The 19,643-nt window shown below is 50.3% G+C and overlaps 1 protein-coding gene and 1 long non-coding RNA gene across 2 annotated transcripts in view; one reads left to right on the top strand and one right to left on the bottom strand.

Moving 5' to 3' along the window:
* Positions 1 to 593: 593 nt before the first annotated feature.
* LOC128778639 (uncharacterized) lies at positions 594 to 7,929 on the bottom strand. Its single transcript, XR_008424327.1, has 2 exons — positions 7,565 to 7,929; positions 594 to 3,543 (listed from the first exon to the last, which is right to left on the bottom strand). It is a non-coding gene; the product is annotated as an uncharacterized LOC128778639 (long non-coding RNA).
* An 812-nt stretch (positions 7,930 to 8,741) lies between these two features.
* Positions 8,742 to 19,643, top strand: part of GSN (gelsolin) — a 53,540-nt gene continuing 42,638 nt past the window's right edge. The window contains exons 1-2 of the mRNA XM_019453983.2: positions 8,742 to 8,863; positions 19,197 to 19,291. The gene's annotated coding sequence lies outside the window, so the exon portion shown is untranslated. The remainder of the gene's footprint in view (positions 8,864 to 19,196; positions 19,292 to 19,643) is intronic.

Below are 19,643 nucleotides of genomic sequence, written 5' to 3' on the forward strand. Positions count from 1 at the left end.
AAGTTATCGAACCTGAGAAGGGGGTGATGGGAAGCCTTGATTTATAGCCTGGTGGGTCAGAAGTCCTGGAGGCATCCGCTTGTGATTGGCATCCAAAGTGGGGTGCAGACAGCTTTGTGGAACCGAACCTTAACCTGTGGGGGGCTTTGATGCTGTCTCCAGATATACAGTGTCAGAACAGAACTGAATTGTAGGATACCCTACTGGCATCACAGAATCGGCCAGTGTGGAGGAAAAAAAACCCTCACATTTGGTTTCAGAAGTAAATTTCTGTGTGAGTCGTAGAGAAGAAACAGTAGTTTCCCTTTATACACACACACACATCACTGTTGTTACAGGGAATAAAGTTGTTTTAAAATATGAAACTTGGAAAAACTAAGTGGTGATATTTGATACAAATCTGGAAGGTTAAGGAAGCAGACATTTTAAGAGGGTATCTTAACCTTACTAATTACTGTAAATTGATATCAATGTCTTGCCTATTCATTAAGAGGCTACTCCAGTCATTGGATTTCTGTGGTGATTGTTTTTTAAAGGTTAGCCTTGACCGACTCCATTATAATTTTTTTCCAACAGTACCAGTGAACAGAATCAAGAGAGGAGCCTTATATTTATTTCAAACAGTGAAAGTAACAGCTGTCAAATGGTTGTTTCAGAAAGGTTGTTTGGAATTCCTTTATTTGATCATTTGTTCATCCCGCCTTCATGTTAGTTTTTTACAAGTCATTTCACTCATTCATTCACTCATTCCACATCTACTGATCTATTGTGTGCCAAGTTCTGTGCTGGGCACTAAGAGCAAACGGCCAATGAGATTTGGCCCCTGCCCACGAGGGATTCGCTGGTAGCACTAGAAACATAAACAGATGATTGTAACACAGTGTGGTAAGTGCCATTTCAGTTCAATCCAGTAAGTGCGTATTGAGGGTCTGTTCTGTCCAGGTTGCTGTGCTGGGCACTTTCATAGGCAGTAGAGAATGAACAATCTGGCCCTGCCTTCAGGGAGCTCACAGTCTAGTGGCGGGGGGGGGGGGGGGGGGCGGCGAACAGTACACAAACCAGTGACTAAATCATTACAAATAACCATCATTTATAAGGGGATGAAGCAGGGTTCTTGGATGAAGAATAACAGGACAGGGGAAACTATTTCTGCATTATTTTCTAGTTAGTGCTGTGATGGACGCATCACAGGGAACTGTGGGAGCAGGGAAGGGCAGCTTATATGAAATAACCTGGAGCAGTCATGGAAGGCTTTGCAAAGGAGCTTCCCCCGAAACTGAACCTGAACATATAGGGAAGGATTAAACAGGGGCAAAGGTCGAGATGGGCCATCCCAAGAGCGAACTGGGGTACAAGCGCGTGGAGGTGTCAAGGTGACAGAGAGTAGGATCTGCTGGGAGAGCAGCAGGTGATTCAGTGACAGGTGGGAGGGGATGAGATAGAGCTGGAGAGATAAAGCAAGGCCAGATCATGTGTGGCCACCAGTGCCAGGCTGAAGCAGCTTGGAACTTATCTGGATGGTGATAAAATGCAAAGCCTGCCGAGCCATGGCCCTTCGCACATAAGCTTCCCGTAGCTTCTCACGGGTTCCATAAAATGAGGCTGATTGTATTTTACGCCATGTATATTTTGAGAGAGGTGTCATAAGTTGCTTGCTGAACATTTAACTGGCTTTTTTTTTTTCCTTTTTTCATCTCTAGAGAAAGAGGAACTTTAAAGTCTTGGGATAATTCACCTTTTACTGCCTGAAGGTTGCTCCCTCATCTCTGAAGGGGGACATGGGAGGCACTTGGAGACCAAAAAAAGAGGGAGATTTGGAGTCCTTGAGGGCGGATATGCAGACAAATTGTGAGGTGGAGACTGGCAGGCCAGGACCCTGGAGAATGGCCATGTCAGAAACTTGAGTGCAGCGTCTGGGCTAAGCAGTGAGGGAGCTGGACTGCTCATGGAGGCCCCTGGCACCTGCCCAGGGACCTGGGTCTGAGGGGCATCTGTCTGAGGTTGGGGCTAAAACGGCAAGACTGTGCACCAGGGAAAAAGCAAAACTCCAGGTTGCCAGCTTGCTGTGGGTGTGGGCTGACCCTCTCCGTGCTGGGGCGCGTCAGCCTTGGAGTTTGGGAACAAAGAAGAAAAGAAAAGCCCCATCAGGGAAACTTTGAGCTTCTTGTTCATCAGGCATTGGGTTTCTCAAGTCTGTGGCTTTGATTTGAAAAACAAGGTGGTTCAGTCAGTTAAGCTGCCGACTCTTGATTTCAGCTCAGGTCATGATCTCACTGTTCAAGAGCTCAAGCCCTGCATCAGGCTTTGTACTCACTGTGCAGAGCCTGCTTCAGATCCTCTGTCTCCCTCTTTCTGGCCCTCTCCCGCTCCCACTCTCTCTCTCAAAAACAAATAAATGTTAAAAAAAAACACTTTTTTTAAAAAAGAAAAAGAATTGAAATGATTGCATTTCACTGTGAGCATCTGAAGACATTCGTACAAATTGCAGCCATAAGGTAAGACAAGCTACAGTGGCTTGACCTAAAGACTAACTGGTGAAGGACAGTTTGCTAGATCTTATGAGACAGATGTCCTCTGGCTCTCCCTGGGGCCAGTGCAGCAGAAGCAGGGGCTAAAAAATGCCTGGTTTTGTGAGCCAGCTATAACACCGCCTAGAGGTGGGTACTTCTACTGTCCCAGTTTGCAGATGGCATAATGGAGGCTCCGAGAAGTGAGTGGCTTGCCCTGGATCATCCTGCAAGAAAGAGGCAGGACGGGGTGTGAACTCAGGTGTCCTAATTCCCCCAGGCGAGTCTATTTGGACTCCAGCAAAGTGCTGCTAATGCAGCATCCGTGGTGAGAAAGGGGAAGAGGAGAGGGAGGAAGAGACGGATGGGGGAAGAAAAAGAGAAGCACTGGGAGAAAGGAAAGGAAGAGGAGCCGAGTGGAGGACCCAGAACAACTTTTGACTAAAACCTTAATCCAATCAGCTATTCTAAGTGATATGTATGTACGTGTTTATTTATTTATTTTCGTTTCTCCAAATTCCAAAGAGGGCAACGCTTTGCTGTCCTGATTGTGTTTCCACTACAACTTGCTACCCAAGATGCAGCACAACATTATTAAAAAAAAAAAAAAAAAGCCCATTGTTCCGTGTTGTGATAATATAACTCTCTGTAAACGGTGCAGTCCAGTGGACAAAGTACTGCCCTCTCCCACCCCACTGGTGACCTGCGGGGACAGCTGAATGCCTTCTGGTCCGCTGAGCCCAGAAGAGTGGGGCTGGGCTTTCAGAAACAGCTGGGCCGATTCATCTAGAACAAAAGCCAGCTCTTCCTGCTAAATCCCTGGCAGGCACGGGCTGTGGGGCCAGCGGGCCCTTGTCCCCTTCCGTGGAAACTTCTTCTTGAGCCGGCTCCAACAGTGTCAGTCTCCTGCACGAGAGCCTTCGACAACTTCCCAGCGGCCCCATGCCTTCCGGGCTGGCACGCTGTCGGTCCCACGCGGGAGATGGTGGCCTTGGAGTGAAATCTCAGTTCTCGTTCCATCTGTGCCATCTCCCAGCTGTGCACCATAAACAAGTGACGTCACCTCTCTGAGCCTCCGTTTCCCCGTCTCTGATCTGGGAGTGAGTATAGTTTCAGTCCGGGGAACTTGCTGTCAGATTTGAAGGATAGAATGCCTAGAACAGGCCCCTATGAATACTGCTGTCCTCCTGCTGCCTGGCTTCATCTTCCAGTGCTCAGTTCATGTCCCCTGTATTCCAGACATTCTAGCACACGCTCACTCATCTTAAGGACCTCCATGCCTTTACCTGTGGGGTTCCCCTAATGATACCAGCTACTGTTTACAGAGCCCTTTCTATGCAGTGAGCAGTCGACATGGGTAATTTCATTTTCCCACAACTCTTGGAGGTGGACACAGTTACCAGATGAAGGAACTGAGGCCCAGAGAAGTGTCCTCCAAGGCCTGGCTCATCTGCTTCTTTGCAAGCCTTCTTGGACCCTGTCTGTGTCCCTCAGCCTCATTCCATCCCCTCCCAAGCTTTCTCTGTCTTAGTCTTTATAACAGCCTAGTGTAATTGTCGGTTTCCTTGGCCACAGGCCCTGCAAGGGTTGAGTCTATGGCTGATTCATCTCCATGCCCTTAGCCATAAGCGCAGGGCTCGGCACATAACTAGTACTCAGAAAAGCGGTAAGTAAATAATAAGTAAGGAAAAAACACAGACCATGCACTGCTTCTGTGGGTACATAAAAGAATATAAAAATAGCACTGCCTCAAAGATTTTTTTTTTTTTTTTGGTGTGTGCACATTAGGGGCTTTATGAATTCTTATTTCTAAAGCACAGCAGTTTATAATCTTTCTTAAAATAGGTTTACGTTTCTTAAACAACTCCAAATACCTTCCATATAAATAAATAGTGAGTTGTTATAAAGCATTATAGGAAGTGGACAGGGAAGGGCCCAACATCAGGCCCTAACACTGTCAAGATGAAATTAAGTAATCCCTGATCCTCAATGAGAGGCCTGGGAGAAGCCTCACCTACCCCCTGACTCCCTTCACCTTGGCTATAGAAAGAACCCGGGCTTGGGGTACCTGGGTGGCTCAGTCGGTTGAGCGTCCGACTTCGGCTCAGGTCATGATCTCGCGGCTCGTGAGTTTGAGCCCCGCATCAGGCTCTGTGCTGATAGCTCAGAGCCTGGAACCTCCTTCAGATTCTGGGTCTCTCTCCCTCCCTGCCCCTCTCCCACTCATGCTGTCTCTCTCTGTCTCTCAAAAATAAAAAGAAACATTAAAAAAAAAAGTTAAAAAAAAAAAAAAAAAGAACCTGGGCTTTGGAGACATACCTGGATTTGGATTCCAGTTCTATCACTCGCCCAGCTGTGGAAACATAAGCAGGTTACTTTTCTGAGCCTGTTTACGTATTTGAAAACTTGAAGACTATACCTAACTTGGAGGTAGTTGTAAGGCTTAATTGATGTAATAAATTGGCATGATCACATGGCCAGGAAGCACTCAAAATGTGGCAGTTATAATTACAGTTTTAGTTTGTATTATCCCACTGTCATAGGGCCAGCTGTGTGTAGCTGTGGACAGGCTGTGTTTAACAACCAGCTGTCAAAATTCCTGGAAATTTACCGGCAGCTCTTGTGAGCTGATTGAAGCCAGTTCTAGCACATCACTGAAGGCGCCCAGACTCCCACCCGTCTTCCAGGCCTGTCTTCCTCTGGCCTCCACACCTTTGCTTATTCTGTGCCCAGAGCAGAAGATTCCAGCCCATTCCTCACCTCCAATCTTATTCTTTCTATCCTTTCAAGGACAACTGAATCCTCCTGCCCAGCGACACTGTCTTCTCTGCCTGGTTTCCCTCCTCCTTTCTCTCCATCTACAGGTTATAGTGGGAGCAGCCAGGTTTGTGCAATATGACCCTGTCTCTGTGGCTAGAGTCAACTGGATAAAGGGTAGGCATCTGACCCAAGTTAGCATGTGGGCCACAAACAAAGATTCCGGTTCCCTGCTGGTAAAAGCCATTTTGTGGAAAGCAGAGATGCTTGTCCGTTTTGAGGCAGAACGGAAAATCGATGGGCAGAGATGGACAATGGAGCCAAAGCCCTTTCCAGGTAGCCTTTGTACTCGGGCCTGCATCTGGCCTGACCCCAAGGCCCAGCTGCATCCCTGTCCCAAGGCTCCTTGGGACATTGCAGGATCACCTAAGAGCATCTCTTCAATTAATCTTCTGCACAAAATCCTGATCTTATGCTCTGCTTCTAGGAACCTGCTGTAAGGCATTCGATGCTCAATAAATGCTTGTCCTAATAACTTATTTTTCTGAGGCCAGCTTCAGGAGAGCTCTGTATCCAAAAGAGCCCCAGTAGATCCCCAAGTCTTCCCCGGCCAGCCCAGCCTTCTCCTCTCTGAGTTTCTCCACACCGATTTACCCACATCCCTCAAGCCATTTAATGAGGGTCTCACTGGCTTTCTCTGTGGAAGATGGTCCCCTCAAAATGGTGGTCTTGGCCTTCAGAGATGGCCGGTTCCCACAGGCCCAGTTAATTAAACATAATCATCATAACCCAAACTTTAATTCCAAATTCTGATAGTCCTGTTTGGATTTTGTGTCTACTCCTAATACTGTCAACTGTGTGTGGGGTGGGGTGGGGTTTACGGTACAAACACAGGTGCCAAGGGAGGGCCACTCCTGTGGGTGGGGAGAGGCATTCTCACAAAGGGGAGCAACACCTCCAAATTACCGTGTAGCCTGTGTATGGCCTTTGTTTCCCCCATCCTCACTCCTGGGTGGGGGGAGGTAGGTCTCCTGGATACATCCAACTTCCACCATGAGAGGGGGTCCATACTGTCAAGAACGAGAAGCCATTCACTCTGAAGGTGAGGGTCCAGGGCAGAAAAGGTCTTACTGATGCCTGTAGGCAGTGGGGAGCCAGTGGGGAGAGGAGTACAAACAGAAGTCTAGAGAGAAATGAGAAGATACCAGCACAGAGGAGACTTCTTAGCACCCATGCGAGGCCAACTTGGCCCTGACTAAAAGGTCAGGCCAAGATCTATCCTGCCCAGCTGTGAAACACACGTGTTGATGTATGCAAAGCAAAGCACTAGGAACTTGCTTGTCCCTCCAGTAGAAGTTACCATCGTTGTCCTCATCACCATTATTTTTAATTCTTTCTGGCAGCAGCTTATGCTCACGTGTCTCTCCAGTAAGTGGAGCAATCCCAGGGTTGTGTGTGAAAGCCTGTACTCCACTGGCCTCAGTTTCCCCATTTCTAAAGTGAGAGCCTGGTCCAGATGTTCCCAGATGTTTCCTGCATCTCAATCCGATATTCTCCAGTTCTATGGAGACACAGATTCAGAGGTTTGCCTTTCTTTGAAGCTGCTAGGGTTGAAAATGATATGTTGGATAAACCCAAGGCATGTGTATGAGAGGGATTATAATCAAAGAGCTCAGAGCTGAATCGTGGGTCTCTGCCTTTCTCCCCACCCGGCGCACAGGCGGCCACAGGCAGCCTCTGAAAAAAGCGGAGAGTGGCGGAGAGAGGGGGGGAGCCCCTCTTTGGGGTGGGCACCCTGCTTCAGTCCTTAGAGAAAGTGGAGCTAAGTAGAGTTTCCCTAGCCAGGAAAGGTGGCAGTAGATGACAGAGGACATTGGATAACAGAGAGAGGTCAAGGACTTAGGTGTGTCTGTTGTTACTTGTGTGAACTTGGGAGAGCTACTTAACCCTCTCTGTGCCTTGGCCTCCTCATCTGAAAGTTGGACAAGGTAACACCTACCTGGGGGGGGGGATGTGGGTGGGGAGCTGAGGATGAAAGTTGGGAGCACAAGGGAAGCCCAGAACATGGCCTGAGGTATTCAAGGAATGGTTCCTGTAATTACTAGAGTTGCAGAAGGGAGTGGGGAAGGAAGAGCTGAGCTGGGATTCCCCAGGCCCTGTGGCTTCCCTGGCTGCCACTCCGTGGAAAAAGCAGAAAAAAAAAAAACAAAACCAGGAAGTGAGTATGGTGTTCTTGCCTTCTCTGCTACTTAAACACCAGCTCTTCCTGCTCTGATCCCCAAAACCTGGCAGGTACTGACTTGGTACATTTTCCCTTGTGTCAGAGGGAGGTTTGACCCAGCTGAACATGGGGCCGCCCCCAGCCCCTAGGCTGGCAATGGACATCTTGAGTCGTCTGGTCCGGTTTCCTGGTGTGGGAGTCCTCCCACTTGGAGGCACAGGGCAACTCAGGCAAGAGGCCTGAGAACCCACGTTCGCAGCGGGCCTGTTGGAAGGGAAGGCCGCCCTGTGCCCTGTGCCATCACACACGCCTGTCTCTCAAATCCACGTGAGAAGCTGCTGAGGAGAAGAAAACATTAACATTTGTTCAAAAGTGACCTCGCACTCATCTTTTTGACAACGAGGATGTTCTCGATCACGGAAAAGAGTGTCTGCCCTCACACTGATAAGAGTGTCTGCCCTCACACTTCTCCATTTGTGGAGAAGCCACAGTACCTGCCCTTGTGCTCAGTCTTTCTTTCCCTGCGTCTTCCCAACAGCCCCACGAGGAGGCAATCATATCCATTTCACAAGGGACGAAGGGACACTTCAATAATGTTGCTGTCACTTGCCCAAAGTTACAGGCCTGCTGAGTGTCGGCAGTTCCAAACAAGGCCTTATGATTCCAAAGACCCTCAAGATTCTTTTTGAAGGTTCTGTTTGAAGGACAGGGATGCACTTGGCATTTCTTGTTCTTTCATTCTGAATGAAGTTGGGAAACGTTCTCCTTTCTTTCAGTGGGTCTAGCAGCTGCTTGCACACCTCCCTGCTTTTGCTGGTGGCCCATCTCAGGCTCTCCTGCAGGGGGCTTTGCCTCCTGAAGTCGGCACTCCCAGAAGCTGAAATCTGCCTGGTTGATCCCAGCTGAGCAAGGCGCGCCGCCCATCCCAGCCGAGCTCTTTGGCCCCAGCCCAGCCCAGGAGCTACTACTCTGGGTCTCTTCCCCCCGGCCCCCGACGACCCCCAACCTCCTGGAGATCTCCCCGCGGTGCCCCGAAACTCCGTTTATTCCCGGGAAGGCGGGGTGCGGTTGTCTTCCTCGCGCGGATGTAGCGAGGGGGTTTGGCAAAGTAGTACAGACCGCCCGGGACGAATGCAAGTCTGCAGCCGGAGTCGCCGTCCGCCCAGCTGCCTGCGTGGGGGGGGGGCCGGCGCTCCTCCCCCACTCCCACCCCCCACCCCCCCACCCCGCCCCGGCCCCGCTGCCCCGCCCCGAGGGCGGCTCCCGCCCGCGCCCTGCCCACCGCGTCCGAACTGGCGCACAGCCCCCGCTCCGCCGCCCGGAACCAGCTGAGCACAGCTGGACCCTGCAGCCGTCGTCGCCAGCGCCTCCGCAGCAGGTAAGGGAGGGGGGCGGCCACGGCCCCGGACGTCTTGGGGATCCCGGGCATCTGGGTCCTTCTCGCTCCCCTCTCGGTCGGAGCTCGTCCCGGCAGCGGGGCATCGCTGGAGAAGGGCTTCCTCCCTCACCCTGCTGGTCTTCCAGGCAACCAAGAAGGGTTGGATTAGGGGGGCTAGGGCCGGGGAGGAGGGGGGCCGGGCCTCCACCTACAGGCCCCGCTGTGCTGCAAGCACCTGAGCTAACCTTGACCCCGCCCCCGCGGGTGAGGGACCTGGGCTCGGGGTCACCCGGGCGCTCGGGCACTCGGTGTATCCGACCCGGGCTTGCAGGTGGCCGCGCGTCTGCGGTTTGGGCGGTGGCTCCGCCGGAGAGGGTGCTCGGCGGAACCTCGACTCCAAGGTAATAATGCCTTCGCCTGCTCTCCGCGGGCGACGAGGAGCTCTCCGCCTCCTTCCTCTTTTTGGGCCCACGTCTGTTAGAAACTTCTTCCTTGTACTCGCCGTCTGAAATCTGCTTGCAGTTGTTAACCTGACGGTGCCTTGTCCTCCTCGGCCCTGCAATGTACGGTGGTTTCTCTGACTCACACGGAAAACTTCGTTCAGCGTTGAAGACAGTGATTGGAGTCTCCCTTTCTCCCTGGGTCCCCATCTCTTCTGGGGGCTGATCACCACCCAGAATCTGGTCACAGCAGTGTCCCCCTGGCCCAGTGCGGGCCGGCTGCTCTGGGCGGTTGTCAAGGGCAAGTTTTTGGAAGGCAGGGGGGAGACTTTGGGTGGGGAGGGGCCATTGGCTTCCTTTGTGGCCCTCTAAGTGCCCAGGCATACACTATCCCGCCTTTATACCTTCCACAGAGCAGAGAGGGCATCTTTAAAACAGCCAGAACTCCAAAGAGCCAAAGGCAGTCAAGGGCTGTTCTGGGGGTGACTCCGGCTTTGTGGAAGTGGGGCCCTGGGGAGGAGCGTGTGGTTTTGTTTGGCTCCTGGAGACTTTTCAGACACTTAATCCTGTAGGTCCTGTTCTCCCAGGACCACATTTCTGACCAGGGCACCGGGACCTCTTGCTGCACCCCTTTGCAGTGACCATAGCTTGCTGGAGTGTCGCCTCAACCCCATTCCACAGCTGAGACCACCGCAGGGCCCAGAAAGTTTGTGATGGGCTCACAGTCACACGGTGACAAAAGGGCAGGGCTAGGACCCAGTTCCAGTTGGCCTTTAAGCTGAGTCCTTCTAGCTGGTGGAGCTTTTCACTCTTTCTTGAGTGTTCCATTCATTAAGACATCCTCTCCCCTCCCCATCCCCACACTTGGGGGTGCTGGTTGGTGTTTCTAGGGGATGTTAAGGGGAAGAGGCTTGGGCCTCTGAGAGAAGGAAGGGTGGGATGGTGGGACAGGCAGCATCCAGCTCCCTTGAAATTCCACTTTCCTTTCTGAGGCCTTGCTATTTATAAATGCCAGGAAAATTGTAAACAGCCGGGGAGCTTGGGTTGGCACCCGGGGGCAGTTACACAGCAGCAAAGAAGGTTTCCGTGTGAATCAGGGAAGGGAACTTTACTCCAGAATTTTCCATAGTTTTTTTTTTTATTATGAACTAACACGGAAAGCAGGCAGCTCCCGGGAGCTGGTGGCGGGGGGGGGGGGGGGGGGGTTGGTTTGCCTCTCATGGCATTTCCTTCCTGCCCTCCTTCCTCAATTCAACACTTTTCTGGGCCTGTGTCCTATGCCTTGCCCTGTGAAGGCCCAAGACCCTCGAGGAGGACAAAGCTCTCTGTCCTCAAGATACTTCTCATCCATAGTGGTTGACACAATCATGTGATACCGAGAGTTATTTCAGTCCATAAAGGGGCGACTAAGAATGTTTGGGCGACCCAGGCCCCGGAAATCAGTAACAGGTTCCCAGGAGTTAAAGGAGTCGAGGGAAAAGACATTCTAAGAAACAGGAATAGCTTGTGCAAAGGTACTGAGGTTTCTTGAGCCATCCATGGCTAGACTAGCAGTGAAGGAAGGGTGTAGCTGTGGGGGTTGAGACTGTAAATAAAGATTGTAAACTAAGGCTTTGGACTTTATCCTGAAGGCAATGAGGAGCTGAGAAAGGTTTTCGACCACAGCAATTGATAAAAACTCTCACTGATTTGGTCGTTGATGTAGGGGATGCACTGGAAGGGACAAACTGGAGGCAGGGGGAGCCTGAAGAGGCTGTTGCATGGTCCAGGTTAAAGACAGTGCAGGTCTGAACCAGAGCAGTGGCCACCATGACAGATCAGAGTTGCAGATTCTGGAAACCCAGCTGAAGGTCTTGGAACCCTCTCTAAATTTCATCTGAAAGCAGACGATAGGCTGATAGCTACCGGATGAGGCTGCTAAATTATTATTTTTTTGCAGTGTTGTTTCTCTTCTATTTTATTATTTTTAAAGCAGAAAAAAATAGCACTGAAGATTCAAACATAGAGAAGAGTATAGTGTAAGCTTCATCCCTCCAGCCCCCGTTCTTTCCCCAGAGGCAGCCACATGTGCACTTTGCCAAGCTATTATGAGCAAGAGCTGTTGACCGGATGCCTTTACACTTCTCAGCCATCCGGTGCGCGTAGGTCACTTCTCCCTACTCCTGTGTGTAGTTTGGGTCTTTCTTGAGAAGTTGCCAGGTAGGTCCCTGAGATGATGTCTGCATGATCTGTATTCCTTTGCTGAGGCACTGATCTCTGGTTTTCTTCAAGCAGACTTTACAGTCTGTAACTACAGCCTCTGAGTGTGTATATTTGCTTATTAGAAACCGAGAGAAGTCAGAAGCATTGACTTGGGAGTGGAGCTGCAGCCTTGTTTCTTTGGAGTGACCTGTGGCAACGCCTGGCTCTTTGGACCTCAGTTTCCTCATCTGTAAAATGGGGGGGGGGGGGGCGGAGGTGGCGTTGGTTGGCATGATAATAATAATACACATTTTAGTGTACCAGCCGCTGGAACATTAATTACTTCCTTGATTCCTCACAACTGTTCCTCTTAGGTACTACTGTTTTCCCCTTTTACAGATGAGGTACCCGAGCCTAAAAAATGTGTCTCGAGTTTCCTTGTTAAAGATAATGGGCGCCAGGATTCTGGAGTTCTGACTACAGGGCTCTTAATCCCTGCACTCATTGTTATCCTGAAGTTTCCTTGTAGTCCTGACATTATGAGCACTGCTGGGGGCTTCACTGTGGCTGTGACAAGGGATCTGGGTCAGTGCACACAGCTTGGGGCTCTCAGCCCTGCAGCAGAGAGGCCTGAAGAACCTCCCGGTACTGTTTGGAAATTCATCCTTTTCTGTACTATCAACAGGACTCCAGAGCATAGGTCAGTCTCCCTTCCGTTTCAGGGAATCAAGGCTCTGAGAGAACACAAGATCACTTGTCCTAGGTCACTCGGTGAGTTGGGGTCCCAGCCAGGGCCATCTCCCCTTTGGGAGAAGCAAGCAGGGAAAAGCAGATCCCAGGAATTATGCATTTTGGCGGGGAGGGAAAGGGAGAGACCAGCGTTTAGGCAGCTGGGGTATGTTAAACAAAAATACCTCCTCCCTTTCAACTCAGTGAGCTTGTGTCATATTTCAGCCTGATGTGGTTTGTGAATTTGTAGACCACAGGCAGGCTGGGTTCCTGCTGCTCTCTGGCTTCCCCTTCCCTGTCCCCTTCCCCCACTCATGCTCCCCTACCATAGGCCTGCTGTCCCCTGTCCTGCCCGGGACCACATCAGCAATTTGAGGGCAGGGCAGAGAAAACCAGCAGGCGTGGTGAGCGAGGCTGGGCAGCAGAAGGCCCGGACTTGGGTCCTGGTTTTGTCACTGGCAAAGTACTGAGTGACTTGTGCCCCCGTGTCCACCTTGTGCTAGAGGGGTGGGCAGGATAACATCAAGCTTTCCTGGCTCTGAGGGGCTCTGAGCCAGAAGGCTTTGTGCTCAGTGCACAAACGTGCACCTCCAAGTGAGTCCATAGCCTGTTATGTTTGACCTACTCCAGTGCTAGCTGGGGATCCAGCTGTTCATGAATTTGGTCTTCGCGGACTGAATTGGTTGCCCCATATTGCAGATAAGGAAGTTGAGGCCTAAGGTTCATTTAAGTATCTTATTCCCTGTTCTACAAGCAATAAGAATCATGGCCACCGTATGGAGCATGCTTGCTGTGTTCACTGTCTTGTTTAATCTTTTAACAGCCCTATTGTGGAGGAGATACTGACTCCATTTCACAGATGAGGAAACCGAGGCTCAGCCTAGAGAGATGAAATGATTTACCTTCTTTTCTTTGAGCCTCACAATAGCCCTGGGGTTGTCATGATGGGCTCCACTTTGTAGATAAGGAAAGTGAAGTGTGGAGACGTGAGCTCCCAGGGGCCACGTGGCCATCTAGCCTCCTTCCCGGCCTCCCCATCCTCGTCCCTCCTGTCCTGCCTCAGAGAGACCCTCTGCACCTCTTTCACCCAATGCTTAGATTAAGGGATAACAGCATCCCAGACGCTGGCTCTTCCGCAGGGGGCTCCAGAAGTGGTTTCAGTCATAGATTGTCTCCGGGAACTTCGCTGAAGGGGCCACGCCAGTGGGGGTGGATTTATTTATTCTGCTAAATTCACTTAAGCAAATAGTGCTATTGCTTTCCCGCCTCTACAAGGATAACATCTGGGTCTGGCTTATTTACCAGGCATGGTAGAGACGGTATATGTGAGCCTTCCGGGTGGGGTCCGACCCTTACTGTAAGCGCTATGGCGAGGCTGGGCCCTCAATGGGCACAGTAAACACTAGTTAACTTTTTGGGAGTGGCGAAGTGGGATGGGCGGGATACCCATAGGAAACGGGGTGTTTCTTCCAAGGACTTCCCCTCCCTTCTTTTTCTAATTATAATGAATACTTATGATAGGAAATTTAGAAAATAAAATAAAAAAAAAAAGAACTGTCCATAATTCTGCCAATGTGAGATAATCACTGCTAACGTTTGGGGGCATTTCCTTCCCAATATTTTCAGCACTTTTTTTTTTTTACCCCTACGTAATGGTGGTCATACCACATTTATAATTTTTCTATTCTGACTTCTTTTTTTTTTCTTCAGCATTGCGACAGACATATTTTCCCATGTTATTAAGGACTGTAAATTTAATTGGTAAAAGAGTTTGAGAAGTAGTCTCTACCTAAGTAGAGAAACACGTGTTTATTTAAAATCTTTTATTCCAATAGTCTGGGGGATTGAAGAAATGAAATAATGTATTTGATTTGTAAAAAAAAAAAAAAAAAGTTTTAATTATTATTATTTTTTTCATGTTTATTTATTTATTTTGAGAGAGAGAGAGAGAGACAGTGCGTGTGTGCAAGCAGGGGAGGGGCAGAGAGAGAGGGAGAGAGAGAGAGAATCCCAAGCAGGGTCTGCACTGTCAGCCCAGAGTGGGGCTTGTTTTCACCAATGGTGACATCATGACCTGAGCCGAAATCAAGAGTCAGACCCTTAACCGACTGAGCCACCCATGCACCCCAGAGACAGAAATTGATTGTCGTAAAGCACACAGCCAAAATGAGTTCAGTTGTTTAACCCAATGCCTGGGAAGATTAAACAACCTGACCATGGCCAGACCCCTAGTTTTCCTTGGCAGTGTCTTCTTGGGAAAGTCATTTCCCTCTGTGACTGGTCTCCCCCCAGTGGGAAATGGAGAATGGCACCTTCTCCGGTTCTCCTGGTTCTACTTTTCTGCCAGTTGAAGGTTTGATTTCATGACCCAATGGCAGGTCTTGGTCTGTCGATCGTGCTTCCCAAATAGGGTGCTTTTTGAGCTCCCTGGTGCAGAGGGTAGGTCAGAGACTTAATCCTCTGACATGAAGAGAGATGTCTTTAAACCCTTTCTTTCGGGGCGCCTGGGTGGCTCAGTCGGTTAAGCGCCGACTTCAGCTCAGGTCATGGTCTCACGGTCGGTGAGTTCGAGCCCCGCGTCGGGCTCTGTGCTGACAGCTCAGAGCCTGGAGCCTGTTTCGGATTCTGTGTCTCCCTCTCTCTGACCCTCCCCCATTCATGCTCTGTTTCTCTCTGTCTCAAAAATAAATAAACATTAAAAAAATAAATAAATAAACCCTTTCTTTCCTCAAGGAAAGGGTTGTATTAACAATAATGTATGTGGACACGAAAGATGTTCTAGCAGATCTCAAGCTTATTGTGAACACGAATCACCTGGGGATTTTGTGAAAATGCAGTTTCTGGTTCGTTAGGTCTGGGGTGGGGCCTGAGGCTCTGCGTTTCTCCTAGGATCCCAGGTAGTGCAGAAGTTGCTACAGAGTTAACACTTTGCCGAGTAAGATTCTAAATCCCTTATTAAGAGCCCAGACTAAAGCCTAGATCTTTGAGATTCTTCCTACCCATAGTATTTGCCTCCCTCTTCTGTTCCCAACATGGAACCAGACGGTTTAGTCCACAGCTATGAGTTTCTAGAATCTGAACAGTCCTTGAAATATTTTGCTGCCTAATTGCAGAGCGAGGTAGGGGCCTTCTTTAGGAAAGAGCGACTCAGCAGGAAACCATCTGAACCAGGAGAAACACAGCTGAAGGACCTAGCATTTGTCTTAAACATTTCCAGCAGAAGTTTTTATACTTAAGATTATAGACATTCTTCTCTTCGTGTCTGTAGGCTGCAAACCACAGCCTCTGGGAGGCCCCAGCCTGTTTTTGTATGTCTCTGAGCTAAGAATGGTTTTTACATTGTAAAAGTTTGTTAAAAAAAAAAAAAAAAAAAAAAAAAAAAAGACACCCTGAAAACCCAAACAAAACAAAACAAAACTCAAACCTAAAACCAAACAAGGAAGAATATGCAACAGACAAGGTATGTGGCCTGCAAAGCGGAACATATTTACTAACATATTTACAGTAAAAATTTGCTAACCCCTGATCTAGAGTAACCAAAGCTTTATGTTTTTTGTTTTTTTTTTTTTCTTGTATGCATGAGGCCAAGCCTTAATGCTTGAAATTTAGCAAGACCAAGATGCCTGGAGGCAGCCTGACTTTGTGGGAACTGCACAGACATCTTGTGTGACCCTCAGCCCATGGTTTCACCTCTCTGAGCTTGTATCCTTCCTTCACAAAATAGGAACCATGATACCTGCCTGGCCGAGTATCATGGGGATGAGATATGAATGTATATAAAGAGTCTGATACTTGGTAGCTGCTCGGAAAATAACTGTTGTCATTGGGGTGGCCATTTGAACCCTTCTGGGATTACTAGACAGATATCATGTTTCTCCCACCAAATCTGAAACAGTCCTCCCAATATGCTGGGAGCAGTCTTTTAGGAGAAAAACACCTCTGGCTTCAGCTCCCCCCTGCCCCCCCCCAAACCCCACCCCCAGGGCCGAAAGCTCCTCTTTAGCCACCTTAGACAAATGGGCTTCCTGGTGACTTACAATTTCACTAATAGTGAACTGTCTACACGAAGGTCAGCCTTTCCTGGGGTGGGCAGCTCTAACCTTCTGTGCCTTCTCCCTCTCTGAGATATAATCGAGCACAGGCGCCCCCAGGGCCCCAGGCTGGGATGGTGAGTGCTGGAAAGAAACATCTCTCTTTATGGCTCCCTCTGGAGCATGTGGGCGGTGGACTAGAGTCAGTGGTTTGTGGACCTTGTTTTTAAGTTGCTGCAGCCTTAAGGTCCAGAACGGAAAATAGGCTAACTTGGAGCTCGCTGGAGTTAATTCTAAACCCAGCCAAATTTGCAACCCTGGGGCTCCCAGTGTCCCCAGCCTGGGAAAGAGTGTAATGCTCTTTTTGCCCATAGATGGCAGCACCTGTACTCTCAGCATCTGTGAACGTGTGCATGTGCATGAGTATATGTCTACGCACGTGTGCACACGTGTGTATATGCACATAGCTTCTTCCTTCGGTGACTCTTGAGCTATGGTGGCCTCGGCCTTAGGCTAGGTACTCGGATCCATGGGAGCAGATCTTAGTCTAACGGGGAAGGCTGACTTGGAAAGGGACTGTAAGTAATGCAGTGTGACAAGGAAGAGTAGAGGCCTGTGGGAGTTCCAAGGAGCTCACCCTCACGGGGGTGGGGAGGTTACAGCAGACTTCCTGGAGGAAAGCTGGGCTTGATCATGAGCGGAAGGAGAAGTGACGAACAGGGATGGAAGAGGGTTCTAGAACAGAGGAGACTCTGTGTGAAGATTACAAGAGGACTCGGGGCAGAGTGCGGCTTCGCCTGGCTGGAGCTTGGAGGGGTGTGGGTGGAAGACAGGAACTAAAGAGGCTGAAGCTCAGGGGACTGACAGCGACAGATCATGAAGGGCGTTGAAAAGTTCGCTGAGGATCTTGGACTTGATCTGGGTGGGGGGGGGGGCGCTCTAAGAGAACCATGGAAGAGTCTGAGCAGAGGAGTGGCGTGGTCTGGGCTTGCACCGTAGGGGAGAGAGGAGGTGTGGGGACCGGTCGGGAAGCAAGCACTGTAGTCACCCAGATGAGAGAGTGGTGGTGGCGCCTGGACCAGGATGTTGGCGGTGGGGGTGGGGACAAGACGATGCATCTGAGTAGAGCCGGCAGGACAGGGCCGGGCGAGGTGGTGCGGGAGGCATGAGTGCCAGAGCAGGGGAGGTTGAGGAGGGTGCTGCCCTGGGGTCTGACCTGGCCCAGCATGTGGATGGTGGATGGTGGTGCTGTTGCTGACATGGGGAGCACCAGGGGGAGGAGCAAGTTACATTCAGGAACAAACGTAGCACCACCAGTGAGGGTGAGGGTGTGATCTGGAGGTGTGTAGAAGAAAAGGGGGAGCGGATTTCGAAGGCTTATCCTCACACAGAATGAACAGGAAGTGAGAGGTCAGTAGTCATTTGCAGGAACACAACCCAACCCAACTCTGCTTTGATCGATCCATGTGGAACTCTGAGGAAGGCCACAGAGGTGGCACTGTGGGGCCCAGAGAAGCACCCAGCCTCTTTTTCAGATGCCCTGCCTTGCTTATGTCTGCCACTCACAATGCAGAAATACACCAGGAATGCCTGGGCCGTTGACTGTCAGCTGAGAACAGGGCTCATTTGTGTCTTAATCCCTGGAGCCTGTAGGGCGCCCCACTGCATTTGGGATCTTGGACTCTGTCCTTGGCTTGGAGCAGCTGGTTTGGGCAGAGAAATTTTCCAGGGCAGGCGGGAGCCAGGTTGCTTAGCTGCCCCCCTGAATGTAGATGCCTGGGGCTCTGGGGCGTTGGGGAAGGGTGAAGATCCAGTTTGTCCCTGAAAGGCGGGGGCCCAAAGGGCTGGGCTGCACCATCCACTGTGGGGCCAATCTTGGCTGGTCCTTTGTTCAGTCTTCTAGCACATATACCCACTGCTTTTGCTGTTTGCCAGCTCATGTGCGGGGCTTCAAAGACCAAGCTGTCTGGCAGGGCTCACACCCTGGTAGGAGAGAAAGACCTATTGCCAGATAATGATAATATGGTCTTACAATAGTGGACCACGTAAACAGCTTGGGTTCCCAAGTTGCACAAGTACAGAATGAGAAAAATATAATTTCTAAAAAAAGGCTTAGGGATTTAATTGTCAGTAAACCTATGTACCGTACAAAACCCTTGACGTATTCTATCTCATTTAATCCTTATGCTAGCCTATGGAATAAGTTCTGACCTAATCCTTCTTTTTACAGAGAAGAAATCTGAGACTCAGGGTGAAGTAACCTGATCAAGTTACACAGTTAGTTAAATGAGGGGTCAACTCCAGAATCCTGAACCACAGCTCTGACATTGACCCTAAGCAGAATTCAGACATGCCCTGGGGTTTGCCTACATGCAGATGGCATTTTAGGTTGGATTAACAGAGGCATGATATCTGGAATGATGGTGGTGAGAGTTCCGCTTGCCCTGCCCTGGAGAGAGCTTGCCTGAATGTCAAATTCTGGGTCTTGTGCTGGCAGTAGGCACAAGGTTCATTTGGAGCTGACTGGGGAAGGTGAGGAGAGAGGGAACCAGACACCTCATCTCAGGAAAAGCTGGAGGAAAGGGGGTATACAACTTGTATAAGACCTGGGGGGCCCAAGATCACTGTCTTTGTCTCTAAGGAGCCATTGGGAAACAGGGTGACAGACCTCTTCTGGGTAATCCGAGCGGATAGAGCTCGGACCAGCAGGTCAAAGCCATAGGGAGAGAGACTTTAGCTCATCCTAACAACAGTTCTTTTAACCAGCCAAACTCTTCAACAGATGGTCTTACGGCCTTGGCAGGAAGTGAGTTCCCCGTTGTTTGAGCTGTGCAAGTAGGGGCTGTGTGATGGTGGGTGGGGGGTTCTGGGGATGAGTAGAAGTATCAGATGTGGATTTGACCAGATGACCTGGAGCACCTGACCTTGAGATTCTTGGCCCCTTGTTTACAGGTCGTGCTGATAACCCCCCTTGTACATCAGTGCTTCTGCCGTGGTCCCAGCACCTCTGTCGGGAGCAGCCGTCTTCCCCCTCACAGCCCTGCAAGGTAGGTACAACAGTGCACACACCCCTGAGTCCTCCTAAGCCCAGCTCTGGCTGCCCAGGGGAGTCTGGAGGGGACAGTGGAAGCAGCCGCTGCTCACCACAGTGGATTCAAAGGGAGTCCCTGAGGTTTCTCTGGTAAAACTCGGAGCACATTTCTGCCCATTGCCTCATTTGCTCCTCACCGGCGAGGGCGGGATCCTGTGGGGAAGAGACAAGGAAGGGCTGGGCTGGGCGCCAGGGCACCTGGGCCCTATCCCGGCTGTGCTACTTCTCACAGTGTGGCTGGAGGAAAGTCGCTTTCCCTCTCCGGGGCTCTGTCAGCTCTTCCGTAAGAGGGTGGATTCCCTGGAGGT

This window comes from Panthera pardus, unplaced genomic scaffold, assembly GCF_024362965.1.
Source record: "Panthera pardus isolate Hobbes unplaced genomic scaffold, ASM2436296v1 HiC_scaffold_20, whole genome shotgun sequence".
In the NCBI taxonomy this organism is placed as follows: domain Eukaryota; kingdom Metazoa; phylum Chordata; class Mammalia; order Carnivora; family Felidae; genus Panthera; species Panthera pardus.